General features: G+C 33.2%; 1 non-coding gene across 1 annotated transcript; it reads left to right on the top strand.

The window, feature by feature from the left end:
- The first annotated feature begins 11,208 nt into the window (after positions 1–11,208).
- Positions 11,209–11,322, top strand: Trnal-caa (transfer RNA leucine (anticodon CAA)). Its single transcript has 2 exons — positions 11,209–11,246; positions 11,278–11,322. It is a non-coding gene; the product is annotated as a tRNA-Leu (tRNA).
- Positions 11,323–16,729: the final 5,407 nt, after the last annotated feature.

Below are 16,729 nucleotides of genomic sequence, written 5' to 3' on the forward strand. Positions count from 1 at the left end.
TTGTCAAGCGTTGTAATATATAACAAAACATAGTTGGTTTATATGACAGTATATGAGAGTATTATATCATAAGATCGCCCTGTTTCTTGCTTTTCTTTTTCATACAATAAAATAAACTATAAATAAATCCTAGTTTACTGAATTTGTACCTTAAAAGCTATTTTGAATAAAGTTATTCTTTCTGGATATATTTATGTGTCACTTAAGATTTTAATTAAAGAACGTTATAATAAAGATGATCACGCGTCGAAATTATAAGTGAAGCCTGTATAAGTAATATTTTACACATTTGATGATAACTCCTTGAATGTAAAACCATTCAAGGAGTTATCATCAAATGCGTCGACTAAGTTCTCAAGTGAGACTAGCCATTTGTGTAGGATATGATATTGTTGTGCACAAGTATAACCCTGATCACTCTCATAATCTTATGGGACGGCAATCCAACATGACTGGACCGAACTAGCTTTACGTGCCTTCCTGGGTTATAAGTACTGGCAAGTTGTCTGACAATTTATCGACCGATAAACCTTCTATAACTTTTAAATAGCCCGACATGGGGTTTTAATACTTATATGGATATATGACTTTATAACTACTAGATCAACAGAGCTATCTAAGTACTTACGATCCATATGAAGAAAAAATTAAACAGACTTAATGTGGTTTTAATTTTAACAAATTATGTCGTTACGAAAACAACCAATTCTAATGAATTAAAGTTTTTTACTTAAATACACTTGACTAAATAAAACGCTACAGTAACTATTCAATGAAATAAATCACAATATATCTGAATTTGTGAAAAAGCATTCGATTAATGAATAATATAGAAAGAACAGACATATTCCATCCATGCACGAGTACTTCATAAATATATAATTATGTAGGTACATTGTAAAATTACTTTCTTTACGGAAGCGCCTTTGTCAGGCATAAGATTTAGTATGCATTAAACATTGGCCACAAATTGACAATTTCATATTCATGTAAATCTTTGTGTACACGTACATAACTATAAAATTAACGATACGATCAATCGATGCTTAGAGAACTTGTGTGCACAACACTATTGGAAAAGCATTGTCTAGTTCGTAATATCATTTCGTATTCGATTTGGTTTCACTGTTGCGACAGCCGACTGTTGTAGACTATAATACTACTGTCTTGTGCTACGTTGGGCTAGGAGAGATAACATCGGGATACATGTCAATCCTCGTGGTGTACTCTGGGCAAGGGGGCCGGCTTGAGCTCGGTCGTCGGCCACGGCTAAGACTGGCGCGGAGGGATGCCGCGGGGCCGCTCCTGGTACGTCTCTGGTAGCGCAGGGCGGACCATGTGAGTGGCATCGTTGGTTAGGAGGGAGTGGGAATGCTCGCTACTCGAGTCTCCCAGGTGTTTTACACCGGCGGTCAGCGGCGGAGCCAACCATCTTATCCGCCGCAAGGCGTCAGCTTCGTTGACGCCCATGCTCCAGTGGCGGACTCGGGGGAGTTCATCACATTCCGACATGGAGGATGAGGGGAAATGCGCGCACTAGGGGCGCGTTCCATGTATTCAGACGCCTTACGGCGGCTGTCGCTGGTGGGGCCGCGGTTGCATGCCATTGGCGATACCGTTGCTTCACCACTCGGCGGTATGATGGAAACCCGAGGATGGTTTTAGTGGGTAAGACACGGCATTAGCGTGCCCTGGCACGGGGTATTAGGCCCCGGTTGAGGCCCACATAGTCCCGTCCCGGTCCCGGACCGGGCGGCATGCGTAAATGCATGTCCTCCTCGTAAAAAAAAAAAGAGAGATAACATCGTCACGGTTGTATGGCCAAGCGATCCCGTGGCGTGGAATCCCACATAAGCGGGGTTTCCCTCCAGGAGCCCAAGTACCTTACCGAAGGTTTCCGTTGCTTAAAAAAAGGAGATAGAACATGAAAATCTTAACCGGAGTGAATCAACTTATTCTCAATCCATTAAAATTATATTTGCCACGCATTGCCATTATAAGGATGAGAATAGAAACATTTATCCGATGTAGTAAAATGAACTATTAAACATTCTTTTCCATCTGTATTTAATTTAGGTTTTAAGTAAAAAGTACTAATATCAGAGAACAAATTCATTAAAATTGTATTTAAAAACAAACACTTTTGGGATGTTTTAACTTTTTTCATTCACTCGATGTTTCTGTAACCGCAAAACATCAATTGAAAGCAAATGTATCGTTATGCCGGTTATTAGCGGTCACGTTATCAACGACAAAAACAATAATAGCTAATCATTAAACACACTTGTAATTAAAATCATGTAGTTAGTTGTATTTAATCGTCCAAATCAGAGCATTGTAAAAGCAATTTTTTCAAAATTGGTATTATTAAGATCAATAAAGATTTCATATGAAATTAGCATGTAAAGGACATTTTAATGTTCGTTTTGCCAATTTGACTGACATTTAATTTAATTTAGTTTCTCTTTGATAAATTAGTCCAATTGATAATTTAAATATGAAAATTACTTGATATTTTAATTGATATGAAAGACTTAAGTTTCTTCTTTCGAACGATTTAATGGCTTTTTGTTGCAGCAATCATTTCATTGTCTTTCTCTCAAAAGTGTACACGAATAAAGTAAATATATAAACAGGAATATTACACATATAAATAAACTGAAACGCTAAAAATCTTAAAATTGTGATTCTGTCTGGAAAAAAATAAATGGCGGCCATCTTGAATTATTATAATCAGTCAAAGTAATAGGAATATAAATTAATGGCACGAAACAATACTTTTGTGAAAATATACTTTTTTATTTAATTTTTTTTTTAAATTTAATTATTACATTTTTATAAATTTTGCCACACAATGCAATATCCTAGTTAATATATATATATATATAATAGTTTTGATAAGTTTTGGAATTTATATATATATATATATATATTAATTAATTAATTAATTTAAATACTTTATTGACCACCACAAAGTAATTAATAATTGACAATATATAACAATATACATACTTATATATAAAACTATAAAAAAAAAACATAAATATACATACACATATAGTATCTACAAAATATTTTTTTAACCATACTATCTATATTAAAAACATTTAATAATACTGCCTAATAGAAGTCATGAGAACTAGGGGCTTTCTGACAATATGTGCTCACGTAGACGAGTATTAAAAGTATATTTAGAAGTAGTTTTTATAATAAGTCCGCGTACTTTGTTCCATAATCGGACAGCTTGAACGGAGTAGGAATTAGAGACGAAACCGGAAGTATCACTAGGAACAGAAAGAAGGTAAGAATCCTTAGAACTTAGTTGACGATTGTGATTTTATCACACAGAAATTTGAATTTCCCTTTCAAATAATTAATCAGGAGAGAGGATATTTAGTATTCAAGTTGGCGTTTTTAATAGTCACGTTACAAGATTGAGTTTAATTTCAACCTATAACAGTTCAGACTATAAATTCTACGGAGAATCAGCAAGACTTTTTTTAAAAGTCACGCGTCTTACGACTGTCGCAATAGAGAGACAAATTAGTATGCACACTGTAGCATTCCGTGCATATGCAACAACGACACGTTTCAGATATTAGAGGAAATAGGTGTCTATTAAAGTTGTAGATTTGATTTGAATATAACGACGGAACTTGGATTTGCAATATAGCAAGATTTGTAAAAATTTTCGGTTACGTAACAAAATAAATCTATGTTACAATTTTCAGCTTTATTAATTCAGATTGTGCGCTTATAGTTAAACAATTTTATAAGTATATACGTAAGTAATATTTATAAAAACACTTTTTAATAATATTTGTTGGATAGGGTCTCAAAATTTTCCTTGGCAAAATGAACGTATGAGAAAAAAATTTGTACAAAAATTGTATTTCGTAGCGTTACTTATTAATATTATTCTTTAAATCTTTGCACAGTAATATTGAAGGCAAAGTTTCTTAAGCGCTCGAAAACGTTGAATGAGTTTTTATAATGGAAACTATAATCGCGGCGATGTTCAGAAACAATTTTATTGTCAATAGCTCTGCTGTCTTCCAATATAATGACAAAACACATTTATATTATAAACTACGGCGTGAAGCTGTGGCGAGAATTCTGTAAGAATTCACTCGTGAAATATTGACAGCCGACTTACAGTGATACGTATACATATCAAAATAATACGCCCCATAGATTTTTATAATTATTTTAATCAATGCCGAAGATTCCGAGAGCCGAGATGGCCCAGTGACAGTGACTCATCTTAACCGATGATTTCAGTTTCAAACCCAGGCAAGCACCACTGAATTTTCATATGCTTAATTTGTGTTTATAATTCACCTCGTGCTCGGCGGTGAAGGAAAACATCGTGAGGAAACCTGCATGTGTCTAATTTCAACGAAATTCTGCCACATGTGTATCTCACAACCCGCATTGGAGCAGCGTGGTCGAATATGCTCCAAACCTTCTCAAAAGGGAGAGGAGGGCTTAGCTCAGCAGTGGGAAATTTACAGGCTCTTAGTGTTAATGTAATGTTGTATATTACATTCTGACATTTAAAGCTTGTGTTTTGCGGTGAAATTGAAGCTTTCTTTACGGAATAGTCTACTAATGGGATGTCTCATCGGAAAACACAGCAACGTTAGTGTTTTATTTATAACGGAGGCATATATATCGATGTTCATGTTTTAATTTTAATGTGATCGTTTTTAATTTTATAATCAACAAGTAAGTATAATGCTTCTATATCCCACTAGGCTTTGTGCAAGGCCGTCTGTGTGTATCTTGTTTGGCTTTCTAGCGCAGTATCGCGCCTGTGGTAGCGAGGGAGCCATTTTTATTTGTTTTTATAAGAAATCGGAATGTAACCACCAGCTTATTATATTAGAAGATTAGTTTGATATATTTGTTAATACCTCTTAATGGAAGATTGTCATACGTTGTTATGTAAATGATTTGGTTTTACTAATATCCAACATGTTTAGTTTCGAAGAAGGCGATGGGTATTTAAATGTAAAATTGAATTAAATTTGTTGTTGTTGTTATAAATATATTGTACACATGCAATCATACAAGCATAGATATACAAGAAAAAGAAAGTCTATTGATGTGAATTTTTATTGTATTTTTAATTGTTTTACAAACTGGCGAATCTCGCTCGAAATGTCGGCTATCGACTTACGGTGATATGCCATTTTGATACGTGTGTCGTATAATTTTTTTAATGATTATAGTATTTTTTTTATTTTATAGGGGGCAAACGAGCAGGAGGCTCACCTGATGGAAAGTGATTACCACCGCCCATGGACACCTGCAACACCGGGGGGCTTGCAGGTGCGTTGCCGGCATTTAAGGAATGAGTACGCTCTTTTCTTGAAGGTTCCCAAGTCGTATAGGTTCGGAAAAACCGCCGGCGAAAGCTGGTTCCACAGAGTGTTTGTGCGAGGCAGAAAATGTCAATGTCGCATTTCAAATTTTGTAACACCTTACCATCAGTAAACACTGTCTCTAAAAATAATAATCATTTACATCGCCAATGTGCCCGATACGAAGTGTTACTGCTTGTCGACAATACATGAAGTGATGAGTGGATTGTACCCACACAGATAGACTTGTAGAAATCCAAACTGTCAAGTAAAATGTTATCTCAAAGTATATATGAATGTGTTATCTCCTACCTCCTACTTGGGGGCCTTAATACTTTCGTGGAAAATTTGTCATGACTTCCAAATAGGTACATTAAAACAAGTGTATTAAAAGCTTTAATATAACACATCCCTTCAATTACTTGATTTTAAAAGCTTTCGTATCTCTATCGAATCTTTACGACTTGAACCATGATACTCTGTCTCTTTTTAACCACTGGAAGTATCGTATTTTGGACTATATTGCATCTCTTTCGACAAAACAGCCGAGATACTAAGCCTTTAAGTTATAGAGTATTTGTGTCATCTTACAGTTAAGACTTTTCTACTAAGATTTTATTATATGATTTTATTCTACAATAGAAAAATATTTCTTTATCTTTTCCTCGGTTATTGTTGTTTTCAAAGAGGTTTTATTTTTCCTAACATCTTCAAACATTAAAATGAAAAATGTTGAACTGCAAATTGTTTGTTTGGTACAAGTTTTTTTTTTTATCATACAATAATATATTTTCATTTTATTACATCACTGGCTTGCTGACTTCGAACGAGTAATTTACTACTAGAAATTTCATGATATTGTTAAAGTAATAACTGAACTACTACGTTGAATCGCAGTTCGGTTGTGACAAATGAGTCAGCCCTGTAGTGACAATATGTTTTATAGGTTAAAGGCTTTATACAATCCCAGCTGCACACTTGGTATTCCGGTGTGTAGGATGAGTTAGCCATTGTTATTGGCAGAACACAGGAAATAAAGTCTTAGACTGCAAGATTGGTGACGCATTGACAATGACGAATGCTAGTACAGTGATTCTGAGTTCTTACAGTGACCACGTTCCAGGTGATCTGTTAATTTATCTTAATCATTTTAATGTGACGTAACCAATGGTGCCTTTTGGGGTTAGGACCGTTTCGTATATCGTGCTTTCTTATACCGTCATGCCTCTCCGCTCTCTTCTGCTTCTGCTCTCCTCTCACATAATAACATAACAGGAGTAATAAAAAAGAAGTGCTATAATATATATTATTTAACTCAATAAATTATTTCAAAAACAATAAATTTCGTTGTTTTGTATCTCAGCGTACCGAGACGGCTTTTTTATTTCATAACAAAAAGGCTGATTTTGATATTTTCCCCGACAAATCTGTTCGCCCATTCGCCGGAGCAGGCGTTAATCTCATCTCATACATTAGGCTGTGACCTACATACGTCGCGTCTAAGATGCCTAATGTTATTAAGTTGTGCCGCCTAAGTAAGTACAAACACCGATCTAATAGACCAAAATGTTGTGAAGCTACTTAGAAAATGAACTTAGACTTAATAATCGGTTTGACATTTATGATCTTAATTCAGGAAGACGAACGAGCAAATCGGTTTATGATGCTAAATAAATTCGCCAACATATTCTGGTGCTTTTGGAAGTATGGATAAGTTACACCAGCAACGGCCAGTGATATCCACAGTTCCAGTTTCAACGGCACAAAATACAGCCATAGCTCTTTGGTGGTAGAGTTCGTGACTGGTCGATTCCTACCCGTATGTATTTGCACAAAGACCTGTTTATTACCAGTGGCCGGGCAAATGGCTCATCTGATGGTAAGGGGTCACCGCCGCCCATAAACATTGACGTCGTTAGATAGTCATTCCTTACATCTCCATTAAGCCACCAACCTTGGGAACTAAGTTATCATGTTCCTTGTTACACTGAATCACTCGCCCTTCAAACCGGAACACAATAATATGAAGTATTTCTGCTCGGTGGTAGAATGTATGATGAGTATGTGCTACGGTGGTAGAATAAATAAATAAATATTGGACAACGTCACATACATTACTCTGATCCCAATGTAAGTAGCTAAAGCGCTTGTGTTATGGAAAATCAGAAGTAACGACGGTACCACAAACACCGAGACCCAAGACAACATTGAAAACTAATGAACTTTTTCTATATCGACTCGGCCGGGAATCGAACCCGGGACCTCGAAGTGGCGTACCCATGAAAACCGGTGTACACACTACTCGACCACGGAGGTCGTCGCCAATGTATGATGAGTATGTGCTAGCTACCCAGACGGGCTTTCAGAAAGCCCTACCACCAAGTAAATAAAATTGACATGGTACCAGAAGTTACATTAATTATAACTATTAAAAATACTGTAAATTATGACCATTTAAATACCAAAGTAATAATTAAAGAACAAATTAAAACTATCATTTCGATTGAATGCTTGTCGCATGAATTTTACAAAAGTTCGAATGGATTTAAAGTACAGCGGAAAACGAAATGAATTCATTTTAAAAAATCGTTTTTACAAATTATTTATTATTAAAATTTAATTAGTTAAAGAGTTTTTATTTATTTATTATAATATTATAGTGGGTACTCATCATATAGGCGGTGGTGATCTCTTACCATCAAGTGGTCCATTTGCATATATACTAATGCTATTGACAACTAAAAATTCTTTGGTATTTTTTTTCCGTTAGGCATTCCAAAAGAGAGGCCTCATAATTTGTAGGTAAATTCTCTAGATAGAGGCGTCTCTATTATTTTTTTTCAAAAAGGTTTTTTAATGTCAACCAGTAATACATAATTGAATTAGTCCGGTACTTGGATTAGTCACTCATCTATATTAAAGGAAGGCTTTGATCTTTACCTATTTACTTAAAGACTATACGTGGAATAAGTAAATCTTCAGCAATAGTGTTGTCAAGTATATTTAAAGACTATTAATTATTATTTGCGAGACTAAATCGGGACGTATAATAAAAGTAAATTAATTTGTACTATTACGAACCTAACCTCTTTAATGGCTTACATAGCTTGCAAAATAAGTAGAAGAAATGGCTATTTATGTTCAGGGAATGATGGCCGTTGGACCTCATGAGCCCCAGAGTAGACACCGCGAATAATTAGACTGAAGGATACAAGATTTTTTAGAGCTTTGTGCAAGCCCGTCTGGGTAGGTATCACCCACCTGTCATATATTCTACCGCCACACATAAGTACTCAGTGTTGTTGTGTTTCAGTTTGAAGGGTGAGTGAGCCAGTGTAGCTCCGGGCACAATGGACATAACATCTTAGTTCCCATGGTAGCTCTACTATCAGGTGCTATCAGTTACTATCCAAATCACACATTTCTTCGTCCGCCTACCTATATAATTAAAAAAAAAACCGGTATAGGTCGTGTAGTAATTATTAATTGTTATTATATAATATTATTTTATGGCAAGATAATGTTTTGTAACCTGTAACTATAAAATATGTAGAATTAAATTAAGGTATACCATCGTCCCGCTCGCAGCATGAATCCTAAAAGGATCCTACATAAATCGGGACGGGTCACAACACTATTATTCCCGCAGGCTTTCGTGCCATCCATCCGTGCAAATACCATTAATTTAATACTAACCATTCCTCTTGGTTCTTAGAAGTCTAATGGTGTAGAAATTCGTTACTGATTTTATGCTCAGCTTGGTTGCTTACTGAATAAGATTGAGCACATTGATGTATGTTTGGATAAGCCTTAATGCCTGTGTAGAGTTTGTTGAACATTAATTTTGACTATAATTCTTAGCTATATTGGGAATTATTAGATATGTTAGAAAAGCTTTTAGTTAATCTTAAGAGGAAGGTGTGGAGTTCAATGGAGGTTGGTAGAATATGTGACTGTAATTTTTCGAAATACGCCCGTGTTAGATTTTTTTTTATGAAACACAAATATTTATTTTGCCATTATAACAGCTGTAGTAAACGTAATATTGTATCAATTAATAATTGCAATAAAACCAATTACCTTAATCAAAATATACTTTATTCAAGTAGGCTTTTACAAGCACTTTTGAATCGTCATTTAACCAATTATTTAAAGTAAAGCTACCACCGGTTCGGAATGTAGATTCTACCGAGAAGAACCGGCAAGAAACTCAGTAGTTACTCTTTTTCAATATCCAATAAGTTAAATACAATTATACTAACTTTGTATATATAATACTAACTTTGTATATTGATAATTGCAAAAACACAATTCATATATTCATCAATAATTTAACAAGCAATAACAATTATACTATATCACCAAATTATATCGTACCTTAAATGTTAGCAGCAGCTTGCTGGTCCAGGATCAAAGTGAAAAGTAAACGTAAAGTGCTCTGTACAGAGCTTCCATCACTTATATAAGCCTCACTACAAATCACGTGACACAATATTGATCAGAAAAGTCAAAGTACCCTCTTATTTAATATTAATGTTATCAACAATTCAAAAATAACTTAAATTAAATTATTATTATTACAGAATTGATTAAAACATACAATACATAGTGTAAGCCTTGTTTGTAATTGTCTAATTATTTATTTATTTCTTACTTAATCTGACACGCGCTTAATGGTCAGCTTTTTATTTAGTCTATCAAACGAGTATCTTTCTTTAATTGATATGGAAAAATAACATTGTGAAGAACAACTTTTTTAAGTGTTCGCTATGGTTTCATAAATAAGGTGATACATATAAAATTATGTATTTATTTTATTAAATTATTTTTAAAACTTACTCGCTGGATTAACGCGCTACGCGTTTTCTCATGAAGTGGGAGCGTATATGGTACTCAGCGGTGCCTAGGTCACCTAGCGCGCCATAGTACATTGGAACATCCACTGAATACCAGCGGTACCCTCGGATCACTCAGTACCACGGGATCTCCTTTGCAGGCTACCTTGACATAGCATTTTAATATTCTATATTATAATTTCGCCAGCACCAAGTGTAGCTCGAAATATTTCACTACAATCGGTTAGACAAACTGGCTGAAAATTCAGTTGCATTTTATGATTAGAAAATTGAAAAAAATTATAAAAAAAATGGTGACAAGATATTTTAATAAGTTAAAAAAAATTGGTAGGTCAAATCGTTATTAAAATGTAACAAATATTTCAGCCAGTTTGTCTAACAGATTTTGCTGAAATATAATATTTAGATATAAGTTAGTTTGATAAGGATAAATGCTGTGTCATAAATTTAAAATATAAATATAAATCAAATCAAATCGAATTCCTTTATTCAACATCGAAACATTACACTTATTGATTGTCAATTGAAGCATTAACAGCAGCAATGAAAAAACCCTGACCTGAGAAGAAACAGCGAAGGAAACTCAGCGGCGTATATAATACTTTAGACGTTATAGTATATACTCGTAATAGATAGATCGCTGTAGCCATTTTTGACCATATTTTAACAGTTATTTTAATTTTAAAAATGATATATGATTGTCCATAATGAGTATTTTTTTCTTATTTTTAGCCTTATTTGATAAGAACGGGTACTTCAACCGAAATAAACTATCAAATGCCACATATTGAAATGCTTTTTATCCAACTCCGCGATGCAAATCATGATTAGAGAATTATATTATTGGTATGTTATTTATATTTAGTTCATTTGATAAGGACGCTCAGAATGTATTGATATTTGTTCCAATTTTAAATTGTAACATTTTTTTGTTAAAAATATATATACATTATATGTGGTGAATAAATTCGTCAATGTTGTCATCAGTCAGGATGGCCGAGCGGTCTAAGGCGCCAGACTCAAGGTTTCCTTGCCCGCTAAGCGGGTGTGAGCTGTTCTGGTCCTCTATGAGGGCGTGGGTTCGAATCCCACTTCTGACAAATATTTTTTCCTTTTACATTTTTTTTGTTGAGTTGTATAAAAATGTAGAAAATTATCTTAGTAATGAGTATTTTTTTGGAATTAAAAATTTTTCAGTTTATTTTAGTCGGAATTGTGTGAAGAAATATTATAAAAGTAAAGTATTATAAAAGTTTTTTTTTTAATTATCATATAATGCATAAGTAATATCGTACCTATACAAATTTTAGTCAAATTAAATACTATTTTAATTTTTGTTTTTTTTAAAAGATAAATTAAAAATAAGTACAACTAACGCCATCTATTGCCATATTAGTGAGAAGAAAACAAAATCAGCGATATCTTCCTAGTTGACAATAGATGGCGCTACAAACTTTACACGCTATTGATTTACAATGCTTACCACAACAATTATTATATAATTCGTTATTATAAAAATAACGAATTAGTCTTGAAGTTGCTAATTAATTTATAATTAAATAGCACAGGTACTATTTTAGAATTAAGGATTATATTTTTTTTTACATATGTATTAAAGTGGTTACTGAATAAGTCAGCGTGGAATGGTCGAAACGCAATTCCAATCCTCTGGGCAAAAAATTAACCACCCCTCCTATCACCAGTAGGAATGATGCGAGGTGGTATACTTTTAATGTAGCTTTTTGCACTACTACTCCAAGGTCAAGTGTTTCAACGGCATAACATAACATGACTTGGAATAAGGCACACATATTTGTCCTATTTGTAAATATTTAATAATTTAATTTACTGTCACACTCAGCCTAAGATCACTGATAAAACCTCCACTAAAGATACAAACACGGATCGAGTATACTTATATGTTTCTAAAAAAAGAAAATAACAAAATAAAGTTAAATATAATCATTTGTAGGGTTCCGTACCTTTAAAGGAAAAAATAGGAACCCATATCACTTCGTTGGCCGTCTGTAAATATGTATGTCTGTCTGTCCTTCAAGACTCTTTTTGTTTAAATATTCAGACTTACGGTCCCTTGGATCTTTAAAAAAAACAAACCTCTAAGTATAACCTCAAAATATGTCGCCGTTATATGGCATTTCCGATACACTGTCAAAGGGAATAAAAACTATACGGTACATCCCGTTGACCTAGAATAATAAAATTTGGCTACTCGCTATATCTTGTAGCACAAGTATAGGAAATAATCCGAAAACCAAGAAATTATTACATCATCGTGGTGGCCGGAACTCTCAGAGCGCGAGTCTGACATGTTCCCGACATATTTTTTATACAGAGCAACGACTAGCAACAACTTAAAAAAAAAGAATTTTAGTTTAAATGAAATTCAACATAGCTTTAGTATTTTAACAATGTTTCTAAAACGGCATTGTCGCTTATCTACAATCGCATTTACTCTGTTTAGGTGCGCCCTTTAAACTTCGAGAGGTGTTTATTTAATTTTCTGGTTCTTTTGAGGATCAGCGTCAGATGCCAAGAATTTATATAATTTCGGGATCATTTTTAGCTCTCTTTTTCTTGAAGGATTTTATAATATTTACTTAGGAGTGATTTACTTTAATATAAATTTAAAAGTTTTAAACGAAAAAGTAAAAATATAAATAACATCTCGTAAACTGTTTATAGTGTGTACAAAGTGATATATTGATATGAATGATAACTTAACCATTAACTCAACTGAACGCTGCTACTGTTAATTCCATGGACAAACTCAAAAACATTTATTAGCCTGACCATCCGTACACCTTCTTTAACATGAGATAGGTTTAGTTGGTAAGCTCCTGATACCTACAGCCATATAAATTATCTATAGACATTACCAACCTAAGGAACTAAGATGCTATGTCCCTTGTGCCTGTAGTTAGAGTGTGGTCCTACTCCTCAGGCAGAATGTCTGATATAGTAGCCACTCAGACGAACTTGCACAAAGCCTTAGTTCCGAGTGGACAATTGATAAACATTAACAAAACTATAAACTAAAATGTTAAAGACAAATAATAGACTTTTTTGATTTAATTAATTAATCTTAAAAATTAATTTAATTTTTCATTAAATTAACAGCATTAAATCACAGCATTAAAAGTTAATGATGCGGCTAATTACTACTATAACATTTATTGAAATACACTTCAATTAAAGCTATTCAATTAATCAGTCGCAAAATTACTACGTAATTTAGATGACAATGATTGGTGAGTAATTTATCAATAATATACTGAATTGTTATATAAAATTTCAAAGTCCATAAAAATATGAAAGTATTTCATCTTGCGATAAAGTAAACTATTCAAGGACAACAAAATACATTAAGCTTTGAATTTTTCGAGAAGATTAAACTCGCTTTAATATTCCTGTTGTGATTTATATTTTAATCTGTGTTCAATTATTATTGAATCTCGTTCGTAAAATTCTTGTTAGTGAAAATAATAAAAGTATTAATCAAGGATTTTAAGAGGACAGTCTTTGCGGAACGCGTAAATAGCGCTTACTATTTTAAAAATATCTTAAAACTGGAGCATTGATTATGAATGAAAAAAAACATTCAGTATCTTAATAGATACATCTCAAGTTTCACCGCATGATATTTATAAAATTTGTATCAATAACCTAGTAAATTCATCGTCAACATCACTCCAAACACTGAAATCGACCTTTTCTATTAACATTTTTTAAGCTATTTAGCTGCCAGTTTATACATGTATTTTTGGTTAAATGGGGACACAATCGTGTTCCATTTCTATTATTATTATTTTTATTTAAATATTGCTTACTTTTTGGTATTCGTCGTCCATACTATTTAATATGGAGAAAATAATTTTACGGTTTTGACTTATTATTCGACATCACTGTCAATACATTTTTAGTCCCTCCCCAGAGCCCAAGGTGGGAGCACGTCAGTTTTTATTTCGAGCCGAGTCTTATAATTTCGCGAATCGTCTACGCACACATAGACAAGTTAGAATAAGGATGGGGTGCGAGTGTCGAGGAATGCAAATGTTAATTTTTAATAACGGCCAAATAATATTACAAGCGTTTTTATTCTAAGATTGCAAGATATTGCAAGCAAATATATGACAATGACAGACTGACAATTCAGTAGAAGATATCTAATTTAAATCTTGTAATGAGACTAGACGTAGTCCAAAGATGTTACACTATTTTGAATCAAGTTATCATACTATGTAAGTTTAATTTTATATGCAGTTGTCTGTTTAGTGCTTTAGATTCAAATGGTACTAAGAGTTTACGACTTGATAAAGGAATGAATTCGAAAACTGACGAAGGTTTTCTTACACTGATTGTACCTGAATTTAATGTAATTTTTGCACTATCCTGCTTATTTTTTCTCTTAATAAGAAATTTAAAACAAACGCCAACTCATACCATTACTCATTTCGTTTAGTTCGTCTGCTTAATTCCTAATTATTTAAATGCTTAATTAAAATAATGCATAGTGCTAAGCAAAAACGGTTGATATACATTCCATTTTGTATTGATGCTATACTTAGTTAGTACCTTTCATGACCAGATACCGTCAACGGGCCGCCCCCCTGATTTTTGTGTAATATAAAATAATTTTAATTGACTTGTTTAACCAAGAAGATTTATGTCTTTAGTTTTTAGTTAATTAAAAAAAAATTGATTAATACTTACCTACATTATTCTTATTTATAAAATTTAAGTATGTGATTATTTAATGTGTCTTAAAGCCCTAATTCGGTATACCTACCAACCTTAAAATATCCAGAAAATAATAATTATTTAGTTAGAGGAGAGCAGTAGAATCAATAAAAATCATAATGTCTATGAGGCATCTTAATACACTCTGACCGCACCCTATGCTAACAAATAATTTATAATTATGTTTGCGAGTGACAACCTTATAGCTAATACATTACTCGTAATTAAACGTATTTTTATAAATCCTACGTTATGACCGCGCAATGAAAATTTAATTTATTCGTTGCACCGAAAACAAGCAACTAATTGTCTCCGGGGATGCGTACGATACACTGCTAAATGCAACTGTATTATTGGAAAGTACCTATGTGTGTGTTCTAAAATAAATTCCCACGCTTAAAAACTACGCTCTTAAGACCACATATTAGTGAAGTTTGAAACGAAAAGTTCCTTTATAGTTTTATATATGTCTCCCGCGAAACTTCGCGTTTATTCAAAAGATTTTTTAGGAATTTCAAAACCTATGACAGGTTTTGTATTCGTTTCATTGTAAACTGCCAGTCACTCAGTTACATTTGGCGCCAAAATGATGAAACCTCTGTTAAATGAAATTTTTAATATCAAATAGTATATTTTACTTCAGTTAGAATTGGAGTATGTCGAAAACTATTTACTTTAATTTTGTTTACGTTTTTCATTTTTTTTGAGTACCGCTCTCTAGCCGGCCAGTAATTTTTTTCCTCTATCAATTTAGTAAATTGCAATCAAGAGACTTCTTTAATTTTCTGCATCTACGGCTGGATATCTTCAAATGAGCCTATAACCAATTTTTTATATGCAGCCATCGTCCCATAATCACTGGGACAAAATTCGCCTTACTTTATTAATATATAAGACTCACACAATTTTCCTTTTAAATATTTTAATTAATTTTGATATGGTAATGGTTCAATGTATGAAACTGAAGTGTTTTATTTTATTGTTTTGTTTGAACGCGACATCTACCTGTCCGATTTGAAAATTTCTTTTCCATTAGATGAGCCATTTATTGTGAAAGGTTTTAGAGTATATACCTTCTCATACGACCCGCGAGGGCGGGGCAGTAAATTTTAATGCGAATAACATTGCGCGTAGCAGCTAGGTTTTTTTTATGGAATAGCTTAGGTTAGGACGGGCAAATGGGCCACCTGATGGTAAGTGGTCACCACCGCCGATAGATTTTGACGATGTAAGAAATAATAACCATTCCTTACATTACACCAATGCGCCACCAACCTTGGGAGCTAAGATGTTATGTCCCTTGTGCCTGTAGTTACACTGGCTTACTCACCCTACAAACCGGAATACAACAATACTAAGTATTTCTGGCGGTAGAATATCTTATGAGTGGGTGGTACCTACCCAGACAGGCTTTATAATAGCATTCTTGAATAAAGTACCTATATTTAGAATAGATATCAATCAAATTTGTCATTTACTTGATTTTACACTACTTGAAGACTTGCTATCTCTTTTTAATCGTACACATATTATAGAGATGGCAAAGCTATGTACATTTTCAAATTATGAGTTTAATTTTGTGCCCAACTTTTGACAAATTTTGCGTTAAAAATTGTCAACTTTCAAATATAATTAAATAATCTTTCAAATATATGTATATAATTTAAAAGTTGTAGTATTTTTTTTTTTATAAGATTAATTATAAAAGTATCTTGGTGCTGCTACATATAAAAAAACACAATCTGTATT

The sequence above is a fragment of the Vanessa tameamea genome, chromosome 23, assembly GCF_037043105.1.
Source record: "Vanessa tameamea isolate UH-Manoa-2023 chromosome 23, ilVanTame1 primary haplotype, whole genome shotgun sequence".
Classification (NCBI taxonomy): Eukaryota; Metazoa; Arthropoda; class Insecta; order Lepidoptera; family Nymphalidae; genus Vanessa; species Vanessa tameamea.